At 35.9% G+C, this 19,649-nt stretch overlaps 1 protein-coding gene across 7 annotated transcripts in view; it reads right to left on the reverse strand.

Annotated features, from left to right (window-relative positions):
* KCNIP4 (potassium voltage-gated channel interacting protein 4) overlaps nt 1-19,649 on the reverse strand; it is a 432,794-nt gene that overhangs the window by 180,363 nt on the left and 232,782 nt on the right. The window lies entirely within an intron of this gene.

A 19,649-nucleotide genomic window follows, 5' to 3' on the forward strand; every position in this document is an offset into this window, starting at 1 on the left:
AAAAACATACTTACAGGTTATATGTTTGCTTCATGTTATCTATAAATGTTGTAGCATTTGCAGTGCCATAAGTTAATGATTCTATATTAAAATCACATTCTGCTAGATCTTGAAAGTTTCCTTTTAACTAGAAGAAAGAAATCTAAGAAAAATACTAAAACCTCTGACTCTGAATATGTGGCTGTACAGAGAAAACGGGCCCAATACCTGCTACGTAACTTTTTTCTTTTCCTAAAGAAAAAGAAATAAAAGATGTGACAAAATTGCTATGGCTACAAAGTCCTCACCATACTGAAGAGTGATATGAATTAATATATTGTCTAAAAAATAAGCATTTTATTGCTCTAATTGGACAGAAATTAGTAGGATTAATTTGAAAATGTGTTTTGAGGTCCCTTTAAATCGTGGCCTCCTAAAACCAATTTAAGCACAAACCCAGAAATTACAGCAACTTTTTGTTCTCCACCAAAACACTGATGTGTAACGTCTCTTATAGCACCTAGGAAAAGAAGTACCTGCATTAAAAACTGAACATGTAAATTCTCAGTTTTCATATTTAAGGAAATCTTTCTAAAACCAAACTACCAATAGGAGTGCTGAACTTCTACCCAAATATTTCCCTGGAAAGGGGCAAGAACAGTTGACTGTTTACGGCAAACAGGATGGGCTAAATGACCTCCAGTTCTCTCCATTCTGGTTTTCTCGGGCTTTATCCTTTTGCTAAGAAGTTGCTGCTAATACCTAACTTAAATCTGTTTTCATCACATATTCTACTCCATCCTACTCTGGTGACAGTGAGAACAGTTTCTCGTTTTCCTCTTTTCAGCAATATTTCACTTGTTTGAAATTCTTGTAATGTTTCTCCTCTGCCTGCTTTAAATTCTTCCTAATGGTGTCTAAACCAAAAAAAAAAAAAAAAAAAAAAGTCTACTTCCCTGTCATTCCTTTTCTTCTCACTTTTCAGCAATATTTTACTTGTTTGAAACTCTTGCAAAGTTTTTCCTCTACCTGCTTTCAGTTTTTCCTAATGGTGTCTAAACATGAAAAAAATATGTCTATTTCCCTGCCATTCCCTTTCTTCTCACCCTTCCTTTTATTCTCTAATGTAATTTATTCTGCTAAATACTCAGTAGAAGTACAACTAGGGCCGCATTTGTACTAATTAATTATTAAGGAAATTCTGATATTTTGCAGATACAGATGAACGCATAGTTGAATTTTCTAAAACTGTCAGCAGTAGGCTGCAAAAGAAGGATGCTAGTGAAAAATCTGTATGACCCCACTTGCCTTAAAAAATTGCTATGGCAGTCACTGTCAAGGATCTTTAGATTAACAAATAGCAGTTTTAGATGTCTCTTCTAGAATGATACACTAGTACAATTCAAATCTTTTATAAACCAATTTGCCAAATGCTATTGATAGTTTTAAAGGATTTTTTTTCTCTCTCTTTCTTTGTTTTTCGTTTACTTTGTTTTTTTCCCCCCTCTACTACAGCTGGAATCATAAACCAAGTAAGATTGCTCTGAAACTCCAAACAATATAATAATATATAATAACAATATATCCAATGACCCTATTGGTGGCATGATTTGAATGGTGTTTTTCTCTAAGTACTGTTTATATGCAGCTGGATAAATGCTACTAAGGAAGTCACAGATGCCATCACAATTCTTGTATGTTATTATATTTTGACATGTAATCATTCGATGCTGGTTGCTCTTTTCTCAGACTAAGGTAATTATCACTGCACAGATTTCCTGTTACCAGAACTTATGCAAATATTCCTGTACAACACTGTGCTGTGCACTGCAGGTATAATAGATTGTTCGAAAGTATATTGGATATGTTTAATACTGTAAAAAGCCCTATGATACTAAATAGCACTTCATGAAACTTGGGGGAGAAAAATGTTTCAATAGCTTCAATCTTTTTTTCCCATGCTCTTTTTTCCACTTTGGATTCAGGTTGGTTTTGATAGTATACATGTTAAAAAGAGAAAAAAAGCTCTACGTGTAATAACTGCTAATGATTTGGCTGGTAACCCAACATAGCTCACTAAAATGTTGGGGTTTGCATTGTTTCACCTGTGTTATTGCATAGATAAGAACTTTGGTCAGTGTAAAGTATCATAAAAATTTTTAGTAGGAAACTCAGTAAGCAGCAATGAAATCTGAGCTTTGGATTTACTGGACATTTTTTACTAATATCAAACCAAGCTTTCACTTGTCCAAAGCACATTACTGTTCAGAGTGTGATACTGAATAGCTGTGTTACATCTTAATGGAGTAATTAATAGAAAACTCTTTCAAGAGCAGTGTATAATGAACGGTGCTCCAGTGTAGTAACACAGGCAGGAGTGAGAAATAAAGAGGCATTGAGGAAAGTCCGGTAGAATTTAGAAAGGTGGGGAGAACAAATGTTTTCAAATTCACAGATTAATTATGAAATAGCAAATTTAATATTAGAGGATTTTGGTGCAGCAAATGGCAATGAAATAGCATTTTTCAAAGAAATTGGTAAGTGGTGGTCAGGATTGTAAATTTTCTTTTGGTCTGACAGCAGTCATACTATAAAGATAACCTCCAAGCTAAGTAGATGGCCAAGAAACAGGACAATGAGAACAGCCCTGGGAATCAGTAGGAATATTTGTATCATGGTTTCTAACTACTACATATAGAATAATTTGTACCAAGGTACCATTTATTTCAAATGATGACCAGAATTTTGAAATGCCATTTTTTCTTGTGCCATGGGTGGTTACCTGTGTTGTGGTTTAATCCCAGTCAGCAACTAAGTACCACACAGCCACTCACTCCACTCTTCCCCACCCCACATAGGATGGGAGGGAGATTCGTAAGAAGATAAAACCCTTGGGTTGATCTAAGAACAGTTTAGTAACTGAAATAAAGTAAAATATAGTAATAACAACAATAACAATGGTAATAATGGGTTGGGGAAAGAGAGGAATAAAACCCAAGACACACAAGTGAGTCACAGTACAATTGCTCAGCACCTGCTAACTGGTGATGGCCAGCTCCCCCAGTTTATATACTGGGCATGATGTGCTGTGGTATGGAATATCCCTTGGTCTAGTCTGGGTCAGGTCACTGCTCCTTCATGGCTTCTTGTACCCCTCCTCACTGGCAGAGCATGGGAGACTGAAAAGCCCTTGATTAGGATAAGCATTACTTAGCAACAACTAGAACATCAGTGAATTGTGCTTTGGGAAGTGTATTTAATGGAACACAGAGATGTAAGCATTTAACTGTCAAAATCACCTCTATGCAGGATGTCTTTCTCATTTCTCCAATTATTTTTCTTGAACAATGGGAGCAGGAAGATTTAAGAAAGACCCCTAATCTTGCAGATTTAACTTTATGCCACCCAACCACTTTTTGACTACTCTTATTTTGTGCTGCTGAGCCTTTAGGCAAAGAATTGATGCTGAAAATGCCAGTTCTCAGCAACAGCATCCCTGAGGCCAGTAGTTAGCACACATTAAAAATGTTGCAAAACCACAATGTCAGTAGATGCCAGATATGGCACAGTGGGGAGCAAATGCTAGAGGATTTAGATATCAACCAATACCTATTAGAAAACCATTCAAGCATCCACTGCAACTATACCTGTTGCAGCTTCGGTTTCTACATGAATTAGAATATCTCTAGAAAGAATGAAGTGCAAGTGAGGTTAGTATAATTTTGTCAAAAAACATCAATTGCTGAAACAATTCTTTTTGAAATAAACATCCTCTTCAGTTTTGTGAGTCAGATGCTCAGGTGGCACAAACCAGTACAGCTATACTTTAGGAAAGCTGTGGTGGAACAACTGAGGACTTCTTAACACAGAAGAGTTTTCACAAAAACAAGTATGTTGAAAACATGACATTTAAGGCCAGTGTTGTAAAGGTGAACTGAATATGCAGTGCAAATTTATCCTTTCAATACTGGCTTTAACAAACCCATCTGCAAAATTCAGGTCCCTGTGGGAACTTCCCCCCTTCTGAAATGCAGATCTAAGTGAATAACGCTTGAGAGAGAATACACACAAAAGTATGCTAGGTTTTTTACTCATGTCAGAATTCATAAATTTCTATGTTAGAAACAGACTCAAGCATTGATTCTTCCTACAATAAACTAAATGGAAATTTACTGATAAACAAAACTATAAAATAAAAAAGCTGGCTTTTGAAATACTATCTTCTTTTGGGGAACTTGATTCAAATTATTTTATTTCTCTGTGCTTTCTCTGTTCAGCTCAAAGTCAGTAATTCTGCTTCCATTTCACAAGAGTGATGTAAATAATTAATGTCCACAAAGTAAATTGATGACAACTTGATCGATTTCTAACCATAAAATTGATCTTTGTCGTAATCCTGAAGCCTTGTGAGTTGATCCACATGACTGAGAACTTGCTGGCTTTTTTTTTCTTATGGGTAAACTTAGATGTCAGCAAGGAGAGCTTGAGAACCACAACCTACCTGAAAATTACTTTCAGCTTTCAGAGGAAAAGGCTTAGGATGTGCTTAACTAGGCTTTCATAAGATTTACAAGCACAAAGGGAGTTCTAGTCCAGTATAAGCTATCATGCCTTTGCATGTGTCACACGGGTGCAAAAGAAAATCAAAGATAGTAACATTCATCTTTCTTGATTAGAAATGTCACAACTTCACAAAGCTGAAGGCAGTAATGGACCTAAACAGTTAGGAGAACTGAATTAAGAAGTCATTTTGCTTGGAACTGCCACCACACATCTTGGTGCTGGAAAAGCCACAATTTCACAATTGTGAAAGGACACTATAGGAAAAAAAAAATGTGTAAAGGGGAAGACAAAAAACTTCTACCTACTCAGCAGGTGAAAAAGATGAGGATGACAGCTTCACTGGTGACATCAGTAACACAACCTTAAAGCTATGCTAAGCAAGATCTGTATGCAGAACTGTTAGAGGAATCTCTGCCAAAGGCCAAATTCCTATTTCCAGTTGCAGTACAAATTCCAAGCATTTGAGTTATCAGTTTGGTAAACATGGAGGTAAAAGAAATACAGGGCCAGTACTATGAAATATGGTTAAACAGCACACCAAGCTGAAATGGTTCTAAGCTGGTTTTCTAGTGTTTGGCCACTTATACTCATTAGAGGAATAGTACTGCATATTTGTTTCATTAATTTTGTTCAGAAGCTATTCCCAGTATATCCAAGGCTAAGAATTCATTCTGTCCCTCAGTAGTTGTAAGAATCAGTGCCCAAATAGATTGCTTGAGCCAAGTAGAAAGGATTTCTTCTTTTTACTCATTACATGACTTACTAAAACAGTGCCATAAGTTTTATAAGAGTTAAATCAGTGTAAAGTCCTTCCAGGCTTTTTTGTTGTGCTCATAATGTGGAAAAAGAAACCCCCCAAACTAGTGGAATGAATTACATTACCTAAAATTCTTTTTTCACTCCCTACTTTAAAAATGTTTCCACTTTCTAGGAATAGTGCCCTGTTCCACAGGTTTTGTCCCTCTTTTCCAAATTCGATTTCTCTTCCAAAACTGACTTCTCCCTTTTCAGCTTCTCAGTTTTCTACAGCTGCTTTTTATTTTAACTTATCATCAACAAAGTCTTTCCCCGTGTTTCTTTGCTGTTTAGGTGTTTACATAAACAACTATGTAGTTTCTGATGAAATTTTCTGTTTTAAAAAATCACTTACCTTTTCTAAGCCAACTCCATTTTTGGGACCTTACATGGACAGTACTTATTCTGAGATCCATTCTGAGCTTCTATGAAGCTGCAGTGACTGGCAGTACACAGAGCAGCAGATCCCGTTGCCTCACTTTTCTGAGAGGCAGAAGAGTAACAACCACCTGCCTTTTTTAACCTGCTTCCCCTCTCCAGTGCTGTAAGAGGCAAATACATCTCCTCTGCAATCAACAGGAGGCCAGGATCATCAGTAGTACCCATTGCTCCTCAATCCCTACTGCATCCTCTTGCTTTTCTTACATATTGCATAATTCCTACAATTGCATAATTGTTCTCAAATTAAAAACCTGCTATGGTGTAGCAGAGGGGAGAATTTGGGCATGAAATGGGGTGGGAACTTAGTGACAAAGAACTTTGAAAGGCTGAGGCACTCAGTATCTTCTTTGTCTTGGTCTTTCCTGACCAGATCTGCTCAATGGACTCTCCAGTCCCTGGTGCCAATGCCAAAGAGTGATACAGCTCATGGTAGAAGATAGGTAGCCCTGAGGAAAACTATGTTCACTGCATGTATGGAACTGGGTGGGATGTTTCCAAAGCAGAGCTAAGGGAAAGATGAGAGCACTGTTTTTTTTCATCCTGAAGCAGAAAAGGTAAAGGAGAGGGTAACCAATGCTTTCCATTACTCAGTGGGTGGCTGCAGAGAAGATGAAGGCAGACTCTTTTTGGAAGCATGCAGAGAAAGGACAAGAGACAACAAATGTGCAACAAGGGAAAATCTGAGCACATTTATAGAAAAAATTGTCCACTATAAGGCTGGTCAGACACTGAGACAGGCTGCCCAAAGGGGTTTGGAGATACTCAGACTTTAAATGAAAAAGATTCTGACCAATCCTGTTTAAGAAGCTGGCCCAGTGTTGAGCAGCAGATGGGACAAAGTGATTTCCAGACACTCCTTCCAACCAAAGTTGTCCTACAATTCTGTATCTTATGAAATGTGAGCCTAGCTACAGCCCCATTTTTCTAGGATGAAAGATTATATAAATATGCAAATTTTTTTTCTATGATAACAGTTTCAATTGGATAACAGTTGTGCCTTCTATGTAAAAAATCCATATGCAAATTTTCAGTTTGTGAAGGTTTTCATTCATCTGGGAGAGAGCTTCTATTCTGAAGGGGTAGGTCAGGAAGTTCTGCTCCCGAAGTGTTACATATGTGGTCAGCTGTTGCAACAGTCAAAAGAAATGGGATCACTTTCAGCATGTTTTTATTATTCACACTCCCTTTACCCACAGGGTATATATATAAACAAACAGAAAAAGCCATAGGTAGGGGCAAGAAAAAGATCTGACGAAAACAAGAAACAGTTAATATATAAAGAAAAATCTGAAAGCGCAAGCTGCAGTGATGTGCTCATTCAGAATGGGAAGAGGAAAATAACATCTGATAGCTGTAGAGCATATCTAATCAAAACCTTTGGATAGTTCAGCTGGCAGCTGACATGAGCACTCACATCTTAAGGACCAAGAGAAGGTGCAGCAGTGTAAATGGATCATGTGTGTAATTACCTCAGAGGGCTACAGTAACGCTGGAATGCTGTTACTTCAGAGGCACATTACAAAGAGGCACTTTTATTTCAAAGTCACTTTTTCTTATGTTCTATTGAGCAGACCTGGCATTTCTGCACTTCAGTAGGAACAGTCCTAAATGTATTTCATCTGAAGCCTGTAGTAAATCAAACTAAATATCTATGGTCATATTTTGATTAGTGGCATAAAAAAGGCACAAGGGCCTGGACTGTAATTCAGTGTAAAAACCAAACTGCCAAGCCAAAGACTTTTGCTTTGACTGAGGACAAAAGGAAAAGGTTTTAGTGACTGCTAATGAAATCATTTTAGGAGCATCAAGTTACCTTTACAGCTTCTGGTTGTTTTTCACATTCCCCCAAAACACAAAACATCCCAAACTTGTTCTTTTATTTGCTATTTGCACAGTTCCCTTTTACTAGAGTTGTATATATTTTCTCAGGTTTCTCAGGATATTGTCTTTTTGCTATGGCCAGAATTTTTAGCTACTGCATAAATACTACGTATTTAGGATACTATTCTTGTCCTGGAAAGACTGGTAAGCTAGCTGGAGCAGGAAAAGTGGCTCTGACCATGCAGGATTGACAGATACCTTCTATCCAGCATACAATCATGGCACGGGCTTGTGTCAGCTTGCAGAACACTCAGAGGAAGTTAAGTGCTTTATAAAAATGCAGATGATACAGACCATGCATGTAAAATTCTTTCTGGAATTGCTCAGAAAGTGAAATAGACATTGCAGCCTCACCTAGCTAGCAGTTTTCTACTTCTCTTTTTATGAGGGACTATATGAGGTCATATAACTACCTTGAAACATACCTTGAACCTACCAGTCAATGCAATAATGAGAAGCACGAAAAACAGAACAGGATTTAAATAACTAGTTAGTAGCAATAAAATGATTGGAAAGGGTCTGAAGAGAAAGCTGTATCAGTCCAGAATGCTGTTTACAAAATTATGATCTCTTAGGTCAAATAACTGTACCAAAACCAAAGTACAACAGAAGCTCTGTGAAATAGAAATAGACATCTCTGACGATGAGATAGACAAACAGTACCTGATATAATTTAAAAATGTCTGGCTTCCTCATCCATGAGAAATTCCACCAGTAACTATGAATAATTTTAGCAAGAATATTAAAATCTGATTCCAGACCTATTCTACAGATGCTTCACAAACAAGTCACAACTAGATCATTAATGGCAATGACTATCAAAATAGCACTTCCATTTTTGGTTTTAAAGTACTAACAATCACACAGGTGTGTGAAAAGAGAATCAATGCTCAGAATTACCCCACTGAAGTTTGAATTGCAAAATAAAAGTGCCAGAATACCATAAAATCCCATTAAGTCACTTCCATTAAAAAATGCTGTTAGGGTTGGACATTTTGGTGCCACATCTGAATATTGTGAGGTGAGCACAACATGAAGGTGTATAAAAGCACTCAGTCACTGGTATCTACATACACGCCCCCTCAGTAGATCTGTAAGAATACATGTGTGGTGTTTACTTTCTACAAGTAGTTGAAAAGGACATTTTATCTGAACTCCAACAGAATTAATTCTTTAACAACATAAAGAACAAAGAAATGTTAACTTGGAACTAAAGCCCAGTAAACAAAAAAGTAAGACAAAGCACAGTTAGATGTCAAAACAAATGGAGCAACACCCTTGGCTTAGACCTTTACTGAAAAGAAACCCCCAGTCACAAACAATTTTGATTAACGATATTTCATCTAATGGACATCAGTTACTTAGCTATTTTTGCCACTAAGATAAACTGTTTACAACATCTAACACGCTTTAAGCAAAAGTCTACGTATGCCAACTGCAAGGCAATCTGAATGAAGCCCAAGTGATATAAGTAAACTACTGTGGGTGTAGGGACTTTATGGGACAAAATAATCCTGCATCAAGACTAGTCATTATATAATATATATAATTGGATATAAGGTTAATAATAATAATAACTTGGATATAAGGTTAATATAATAAATAAGACCAATGAGATACCCAGTTATATATAACAGGAAGAATTTAAAAATTGGCACATTTACCTCTTTGAACTAAAGAAAGTGCTTGGTGTGAAAACACTTGATGTTGCAAACACATGAGCAATTTTAAAGTTTTGAGAATGAAACGAAAGTAGTGAAGAGTAAAAGCAATACAGAATGGAATGAATGTAGAACAAGATGACACAAGTAAAGCAGGTAGCTGCAATAGGAGATTGTTTTGAGAGCAAAGCAAGAAAAAACTCGTAATATCTGAAAAAGAGTAAGTCGAGCAAAATTCTCTTTAAAAGAGTACAAATAATAACTTCCTTAGAGTAAATTGAGGAAAGGCAGTTACCTATATAGGTGTCACAGCTAAAATCTTAAGAGTGAAGTGAGAAACTAAGCAGAAAACTGCACTGTTTTGTTTTTGGTTATGTTCCAGAATACAGACACATTCAGGGATGGATTCCCCTACTAATGCCTTCAGGGAAAGCAAGCTGAGGAAATAGTTCAGATGCAGCACTAGAAACTCAAGAGTTTGAATATATGATTTCTTGCTTCAGAGCACATACATGAGAGGATGACACTTGACATGGCATTTAAACAACAGGACAAAACTCGATGCATTCAGCCAATCTGTCTTGCCAACACTACATCTTCTTTATTTATATACTCAACTGATACTCCTCCATGTGATTTTCAGTCTTCTGTCTGACTGATCAAAAGACACAGCTGTCAGATGTGTGACTTTTCACTAGCTCAGACGAGGTAGGTACGTCTTCTATGAACACTGGTATATCTGCTTCTCCAATTTAATCAGTGTGCCTAGAATTACATACAGAAGGAAAGCCACTGTTGAACTACTCAGCCTTACATTCCTTGTCTGGACCCATGAAATCCAGGCTATTCAACAAATAAATAAGGACAGGGGATGGTTTAAGGAAGGAAACTACATTTTTAACTCATACACTTTGGGAAGTTTTACTATTTATGTTTAACCCTCATCTTCAATTCAGTATCATGCTAATATTGCAAATAAAGGATAATAAATAAAAACCTTAAATACCACAGCTTTTTTTTTTTTTTAAATAATAACTTAAAAAGAATAGCTAAGAAAATACTATGGACTTGTAATATTACTTCCCTCTTACAAATTATATTAATGGAAGAAATGTGAATTTCACAATTAAAAACATGAGATTATAGGATGGGAGAGTTGAGCCCTATTGCTTGAGGCTTTCTGTGCTACAGTTCTATCTAGAAAATGCAATACTGATGTTGCAATAATCTACTTATAACCGCCTTGTGTGTGGGATGATCAGACATAGGAAAAATTAGAAATTAATGGCTAATATGGGCCATTTGCCTACAGAGAAGCAGTAAAATATTAAAACCTAAAATGTATAAATCCTAATTCTTTGTAACATCTTCCCCCCAAAGTGATGCAATTGCCAGTTTATAATCTCCACACTGATTTCTTCCTTTGTTCGATATGCCTAACTGATATATACAACAACTAGTGACTTCAAGTTACCTGCAAGAGTTATTTTTTTGTTTCAATTCCATAAACCATTAAACTACTTTTATTATAGGATCTCCGGATTATCTGGAATTAAATTTACTTTTTAAATGTGATGGACTTCTGTCATACCTTTTGGTATTTGACTCTTCAGCTTTAGTTCCTGTACACTGTAAGGGACACACTGTATAAACATTAACTGCTGTGACTGCCATAAAAAATAAATAAATAAATAAATAAATAAATAAAAGGTACTATACTATATTTAAACCCAGAGCCAAACCCCTTGTATTTGAAAATCAGAAGTGAATGAAATGAAAGCCATGAATATGTCCATTTTTCATCTTCTTCTTTTCAGTCAGTAAGTACACTTGAAATACATGTTTTAAGGCAGAAGTCAGATGTTCATAAAGGATTTTGCACTTTGTTTTCTTCTTTTACTTCATACAAGCTTCTTCAGCTGTTGCCCATGGAAACACATGCTGCACAGCTGACCTCTAGTCTCGATGCATGTGTCAGATCAACAGCTGGGAAAGTAGTATTATTTATTAATATATTAACCAGAATTAAAAGTATTTTAGAATTTATCTACACTTGCTTCAAATTAAAGCTTAGAGTTATAACCACGTTTCTAAAAGCAGATCAGATCTCTGATCATCCTCTACCCTGACCAGGCAGTGTAAAGTCCCAACAGAGTGGAATTTTCTTGAGCTTTGAGAAAGTTTGGCTCATATGAAATTTGAATGACATGATGCTTTATAAGATACTGTCCACAGAAATAAATTGTTCGCAGTAATGAAGATGTAGGCCACATATTCCTTTAGCATTTGACCCAGATACACTAAAAAGTTATTAGATACACAGCTACAGCGACTGATCGTTTTAGTTCCATGGATTTTCTGTAAAGACTTCCTGGCTAATAGATCTGCCTAATTAACCACTGTCAAATATGCTATGGGTCAAGGACAGTTATAAAAGTTCCTAGGCTAGAACCATATGGGTTCAACTATTAATTTATTCGAATGCATATTATGTCAGTAACATTTTGTTAGCATATTTTAAAATTATCCATGAAATAAGTATAATCACAGGATGTAAAAAAGATGGCTAACAATGAACTGCTGGTCACCAAATGCAATAGCATGACAGGTGGCAGACTGTACATGTCCTGACAATTGGCAACATTACCTGGACTGGCGCTGAAACTGTTCATGGCTCAGGCTTTTTTATTTGGTTTTTTTGCTTTCTCCTTTTTTTTCACTTGAAAGCTAACTGAAATCAGAAGTTTCTTTCTTTTTCTTTCTGATGACTTTTTAAATTTAGTCATTGATGTTAAAGAGGAGAAGAAAACGCTATTCCAGTCTAATCTCCTGGAGTTTTTTTTCTTGCACAGAGCACAACTTGCTGTTCAGCCAAGAATAGTTTAGGCTGAATTTCAGATACACTGGTACAAAATATGTTTTTTCCAGTTACACAATTTTGGCAGTGAAAACTACCATATAATATAGTGATAAGTATCATTTTCATAATTATAAAGAAAGTGAAATAAAAATATATCAGCCTGTCAGTTTTAAAGAAATTTGAGTGAGATCCAGACTCAGTTTAAGAAGGAGCAAAAGGAAATCCTATTTATCCATCCAATTTGTGAGTGATTTACAAAGAATTAATTTGTCCATGACAGTATCGCATATTTGGCTACATTTTCCCCAGTCTCATACCAGACACTGCATGGATTCTGTTATGAGTAAAGGGAAAAGAATAGAAAAATTAAAACCTACCTGTTAGTTACTGACTGCAAAATGGTGTTCTCTCTAAAGAGCAAAATCTCAATCCTATACAAGTAAAAATATTTTTCTAGCTCAGCTTTCCAGCAACTCATCTCTCAAATGTTAACTCTACCTTAACATTGACTGTCTCTGAATCTAAAAATAGCCTTTTTCATGTGCCATGTTATACTCAGGTTCAGGTTTATTTGAGCTCATTAAAGGATAATCAACATTTGGCACAAATGCCTGATTAAAACTTACATCCAAACCTGGATATGCAGAGCTGTATGTTTACTCCTGACACTATATTCTAGATACTACAAACCAAGTGCTGTGATGTATAAATAATGCATAGATATGCATTTGATATTGTTTCTCTCAAGTAAGTTCAACATTCAAATGTGAGGGGCTGGTATAACAACCTTTAATGGAAAATTGTGCATCAGAAATTGTGCTTAGAGAAAACACACCAAACTTAACCTAAAAAGACATGTGGAACATGGATTATCTATTGCTAATCTTAAAGAGAGATAAAAACTTACAAGTTCTTTCACAAATCTTTCAAGAAATTCTCTCTCTTTCATTCCTCATGCATGTATTACATCACACACTTTTCAATATGGAGAGAAAAAAAGATAAAGCAAAAGATCAATTTTTAAATAAACCGAATTCTAAACCATTTATTGTTGTTAAAACCTCAGTTATTAATCTATGCAGGAACAGCATATGTTTTCAATTTTCTTTGTTTTGTTCTTCAATTTTCTTTGTATTACATAAAGTTGACTTCACCACTGAGTTAAAATCTTCAATTCCATACTTAAATCTTTAAGAAAAATAATTCAAAAAGGACAAAAAGCTAACATCTAATTATGCATTCTGTTACTGCACTTTGCAGAGCCCATATCTGAATGACTGGACCCATATTTTATTAATAATTATATTATCCATTATTGACCTTTGAACATCTGGCTCTCATTTTTCTTCAAAAAAAATAATATGAATTAGAAAAAAACTCAGGAAAACATAATAAACATCATAAAACCTCACCTTCTGAGACAATATTTGATGATCTCAAAACACTCTTGAAAACAGTTTAATAAGAATTTTGTTTGCTGGGAGCATAGACAGCTCCCTGCAAAACTACCTAAAAATAGCCAAGTGGATAGCCTGTCAGCAAAGCATTATTAATTCTTGCTTATTTCTTTCTAAAATATTTAATATCTGAATGGAAGAGAGCACAATGAACACCGTGTTCTTGCAGTCACTTTTTCTCCTCTATGTGTTGACGTTCTTTTCCAAACACACCACTTCGAATAAAAGAAGCACCTTCAATTTCTTTCTGTGTTTCCAATTTTCATTAACAATTTCCTTCAGCTTTATCCAAACCCATATGAAAGATAAACTGAGTTAAGCCTTAAGCTGCACTTTTTGAATTATTTCTGGTATACATGTTGTATTCAATATACTACACAAGAACTGTGAAACAGCAACTAATGATACAGGCTTCTCTTGATATGACTCAGCAGCTCCTGGGACTTAGTATTTTTTCCTAGACTCAATAGAATACTTTCTGCTTCAGACTAGAGCTCCAAAATAGTAACCTGCATTATTTCTGTAATAAATCACAAAATATCAAACTCATATGAACTATAATCATGCTCTGCTCTGTCTTTTGATGAAATGTATTTCATTTACCAACTACTGACACTACAGTAGTAAATACACGTCTTAAACATATTAGGAGTCAGTGATGTATGAAGTACTTTGTTGAACAGCTTTAACAGCCAGTAATATGTACTTCCTACTAAATAACTGTCAAATGTCTGTAATATTTGGAACATCTTTTTTTTTTCCCCCATGAATATTAAAAAGTCTTATTAAAAAGCTTTCTACGAAGGAACTCTGTAGGGGAGTATGTAGAAATTGTTCTTCTATTTGCACTGAGATATATGTTATTACATAAATCACTATTGAATGTATAAGATTAAGAAACAGGAATATATTATCTGTAACATCTAGAAATTTTGCTGTGCTGAAGAAAGTAACCTACCATGTAAAGAATGAACATGTATGCATTTTAACTTTGGGACTGCTGTATGTAATTTATCTTACATGATCAGGACTCTTTTTTTCTAGCTTTATTCTGTTCTGACAAAAAAGGTACAAAAACTTGTGCTTACCAAAGTAAGACCTTCCTTAGTATGCATTTTGACACTCCAATATGTCATGCTGTCATGTTAAATCACATGCTTTTGTCCTTTCAGATTAAATTTCAAAATACTTATATTGCTTTTTGTTTTAAACTTGGAGTCACTATTAAAACACAGTGGGGAAATAATCAAAGGATATACTAAATATCAGACTAAATATACCAAAGGATTATGCCTGACTTTGCTTTTTACTTTAGAAAATATGCATTTAGTCACATAATATTCAAGACAGTGAAATGTCTGTTTTTCTGTCTTCCAGTTTCTTACATTTCTCTCTCTATCCTGTCCTCTCTAAATACACAAAGTAATTACACGTTGACAACCGATACTGAAGGAATGCCCAATTTCAGGTGGTGCTACTAATCCTACTGAGAACATAGTGGCTTTTCATGCAGCTTACAAAGGATCCACTTAAAAAAAAAAAAGAAAAAAATATATGCTTCTTTTAATTACATATATGCAATTTATATGTAAAAACATATATATAGGGCCAAAATATACATTTTATCTGAAAATAGCAATTTTTTGTATTAGCTAGAACCAAAATTATTCTGCACTTTAAAAATCACTTTTCAGTTGCATGATACATGCAACTGAAGAATTTTGCTAGAAAGCCAGAGGTGTTATTTCACAGTTATTATGACCATGAAAATAAGAGACAGATTACAACCTGTTTTATTGTACAAGCTTGCTGAATTTTCATAAAGATGTATAAAAGAAAAAAATGCCTATCAGTTACACTAAACTGCTGAAAATTTATATGTGCTTTAATTATATGTGCTTTAAGGTAGAAACAGCCCAAAATGGGATGATGAAAACAAGAAATATAATGGTTGTGGCAAGAGAAGACAGAAGAAAATTAGCAATTAAAAACCAGATGTGATTGTTGGGTAACAGAGGAGGACTGAAATATGCAGACCAGCAATTGCATCTCAATTTCTGTAATGGATAATTACATGTTAGACTCTAACGTGGAGGAGATTCCTTTATGAAGCAATCCCTCCATCATGCATTATACATCACTTGCAGGGCATACAACGAAAAAAAATCTCATTTCTCTTGCAAAGAGCGAGCAATTACTTCTATATAGATATATTGGAAATAAAATACTGTTGCACATAGTGGAGCCCTCACAAGTTTTTATTGCAAAAAAATCAAAACTTGCTTTGAAATCCAGGAAACCTTCATGAGCTTTATGCAACAATTGCATGTTAAGATTTTAGAGTCCTGTAGTTTGGAGTCAGATTAGTAACTCTGAAGTTATAAATAGTTCTGCTTAATTTTTGGTAGTCTTTTTTGTATTTCCAGTATACGTTCTTGTCATAGAACTACCAGAAACAGAGTATCAGTGGAGATTTTCTTGTTTGTAAGAAAGACTACTTAAAGGCTGTGAAATTCTAGGGAAATTCCTGGATTTATTTTTTTAACTGATGCTAGTAAATCAGAGCTTCTGGATATCTGCTTCTCCTAAGACCACTCTATTCCACAGATACTCTTCCTAGGATCTCTAATTGTGCTCTATTTAATTTGCTTAACGCAAATCCTACCTTTAAAGAAACTGGCTAAGAAGCTGAAAGGTGGTAATCAGATAGAAACATAAAAAAGGAAGATTTTTTCCAGACTGTATGTTTATGCCTGTTACATGCAAGAGTACTGGATCTTTACAGTGAGTAACAATTCTCCGGGAAATCACAATGTTGGAATTTGTTGTTACGAATAGCAGTATTTATTCCTGCCGTAAAGAAAATGCTTCCTATTAAAAACAATTAACTATTGCAACTGCTTTAGTCCCACTGTCCCAGGTGATCTGCCAAACTCCAAAACCCCAGTATCAGAAATACACTAGAAGAGTGTAGGCAGTTATAAATTCCTCTCAGATTCTGCTTTGGAGAATAGTTCTGAGCTGCTCCAATGGAAATTAATTAATCCCAGTGATTAACAGTGACAACAAATAACACTACTGCTGCTGTTGTAAAATACTGTGCAAAAAAAAAAAAAATATAAAAATCTAAACCAGAGAAGCAAGTAAAAGATACTTGCTAGCCACATGCAGATGAATTGAATATGGTATTGAAGCACTGTTCCTAGACAACAAAGGGCATCTGTGAGAACTGGAAAGCAGAGATCCTGTGGCATGGACTGATTCATCAGAATGCTTGGTCTGCACTTTTGGTTTGCCACATCAGCAGCCTTGCTTTCCAGGTATTATCTCTACTGTTGCTTTGTTTAGATGGAAAACAATATTCCACACAGGATGTTTTTAAGAGTAAGTAAGTAAGATCAGAAATGGGTAAGAAATATCCTAGCTGAAGTTTCTGCTTAGAAAGGATGAGAGACTGCATATTAAAGGAAGCCACAGTCCGAACTCAGATAAAGCATCAGTAAACAAGGTACAATAACAATAAAATAAATCATTAGTAGCAAGTTGTAGCAAGCAGGATTATATCCCTTCACTTGAGGAAATAGTGGGAACTTTAAGAAATTATAAAGTCTACACTGCATATAACATGCTCCATTTGGCAGCAAACATAATATAAATACTTAAGATGAGCCTGGAGAGTTAGTGAGACTAGCACACACTGCTCCTTTGAGCTCTATACACCATTGACAGATAGGCTCCTAGCCAGGCTGGTCCTTTGGAGTGGTCAAAATGTCTATGAATTTTGAGTATAACTGTTTTGCTCAGTGAAAGCCCAACTGACTTTGAAGTGTCTCCTTACTAATACTTCCTTAAGGTAGCTTGAAAGCTATGTTTTCTCTGATCAATTCTGTTAAACAGTCCACAGGAACGAAACCTGCTCTACCTGTGCACTCAATCACAGTTTGTATTCCACACACTTTGCTTCCAGATGATAAACTGATCCCAGGTAGGCTATATTCCTGTCATTAAGCAATTATTGCCAAATTGTTAGCAATCGTTGCCCAAAATAACATTACAGGTAAACACAAGGTGAAACAACCATAAACGCCATTATGTCTCTAAGATGTTCAGTTATCATATTCATGTGACTGTGGCTGCAAAAGTACAGCAGATAGAACTATCTGAGGTCATCTCAGAATGAAACTTGTTAAACCCTATATTAGAAAATGATTGAACTGTATTGAATATTGAACTATATCTGGTGCTGTAAAAAGCTGTAGCCATTATGAATTAAATTGGGTCAGCTGCAGGATATGAAAACTGGTAAGTCACGTTACAGAAGGGCCTCAAAGATGATCCAAGGACTGGAGAACTTCTCCTGTGAACACAAGCTGAGTGAGTTGGGGTTGTTCATCTTGGAGAAGAGCAGGATCCAGGGAGACCTTAGAGCAGCCTTCCAGTACCTAAAGGGGTCTACAAGAAAGCTGGAGAGGGACTTTTTACAAGGGCTTTAGACTGAAAGAGAGTAGATACGGATTAGATGTTAGGAGGAAGCTCTTCATTATGAGGGTGGTGAGGCCCTGGCACAGGTCGCCCAGAGAAGTAGATGCCCCATCCCTGGCAGTGCTCAAGGCCAGGTTGGACAGGGCAGGCCAGGTTGGCCAGTTGGAAAGGTGTCCTGACCCTGGCAGGAGACTGGATCCTGATGAACTTTAAGGTTCCTTCCAACCCAAATCATTGCACAATTCTATGATTCTGTAAGTGTTGTTTAAACTCCACAGCCAGTTCAGGTGTGATGTAAGATACAAACTGTCAAGATTTATAATACAGCAAACACAGAACTAGGATCTCAAAGGAAAGCACAGGAAAAACATTAATGCCCATAGATCTAAACAAAACAACTGTAGGTAAACCACAAAAGAGGCTCAGAGGAGACTGAATTTTGGGAAGTTATTATGTCAGCTCTAAGAAGTAAGTATACAAAGTCACTATACCAAATGTAACTATTTTGGATATGGATAGAAGCATTCCCAAATGCATTATGGATATCATTATCTATATTTTTAATGTCTGCCACATCAAATAGACAGCCATAGGCTAATGGGTTAATACTGGGCAGTGATTTAGCAAGCTGTGTTCCCTAAACCAATCTGCTTGGTACACTTCAGAAGATTTCTAGGTGAACCTCAATTATACATTCAGATGTCTGAGGAACAAAAACTTTATACTGGCTTACTTGTACCTTCCATTTGCTGCTAAATAACCTTCCTTTTTCTTTGAAGTCATTATCAGGACACAAATTCACTACAGTGCTATCATTGTTCCACCGCATCCACCAGACTGGAGTAAGTTAAGAGGGCCAAGACAGTGAGGTGACTGGGGAGAAATGAGAAAGAAGTCTGATTCTTAAATTTTAAGACTGAACTGGACAAGAGTGGAAGGCAACTGAATGGGCCTTCACATTACTATGTTAACTGATGTCTGATGTACAATCCTTATGAATGCCTTTTTTTAATTAGAGGGAAACACTGTCACAGCTTCTCTCAAGTCAGGAAAATCCCAGCATTCCTATAGATGCTAAAGAAGCACCTATAACATTGTGGTTATAATGAGGATTTAACTCCTAACAGGTCATGGCATGAAGGAATACCAAAGCATACACTTTTATTTCTGTGGCACTATTGCACATACTTCCATTACCCGCAAAGCAAAATATCAAAGGACTAGAAAATAAGCCTGCAACTTCCATGAGCACAAGGACTCAATGACAATGATCTGTCCTTAAGATTATGGCACTACAGAACACAGTTGCAAACCAGACTGGTTCACCACCTATTGTTTTTTGCCATTCTCCAGAATACCCACTCATAGCTACGTCCACTGTTGAAAAACACCCAAAACTCCAAAGCAGGTCAGGCTGAACCTGTGGTTGACTCAGAGGGAAGTAATCATTCTTTTGCAGTAATTATCAAAGAAAAGACCTTATACTGACAAGCTATCTGATGGATGAGTGGGGATGTTTTTCACTTTGTA

This window comes from Neopsephotus bourkii, unplaced genomic scaffold (assembly GCF_033783945.1).
Source record: "Neopsephotus bourkii isolate Nb327-2 ecotype Australia unplaced genomic scaffold, CSIRO-AGI_Nbou_v1 NB_1780, whole genome shotgun sequence".
NCBI classification, from domain to species: Eukaryota; Metazoa; Chordata; class Aves; order Psittaciformes; family Psittacidae; genus Neopsephotus; species Neopsephotus bourkii.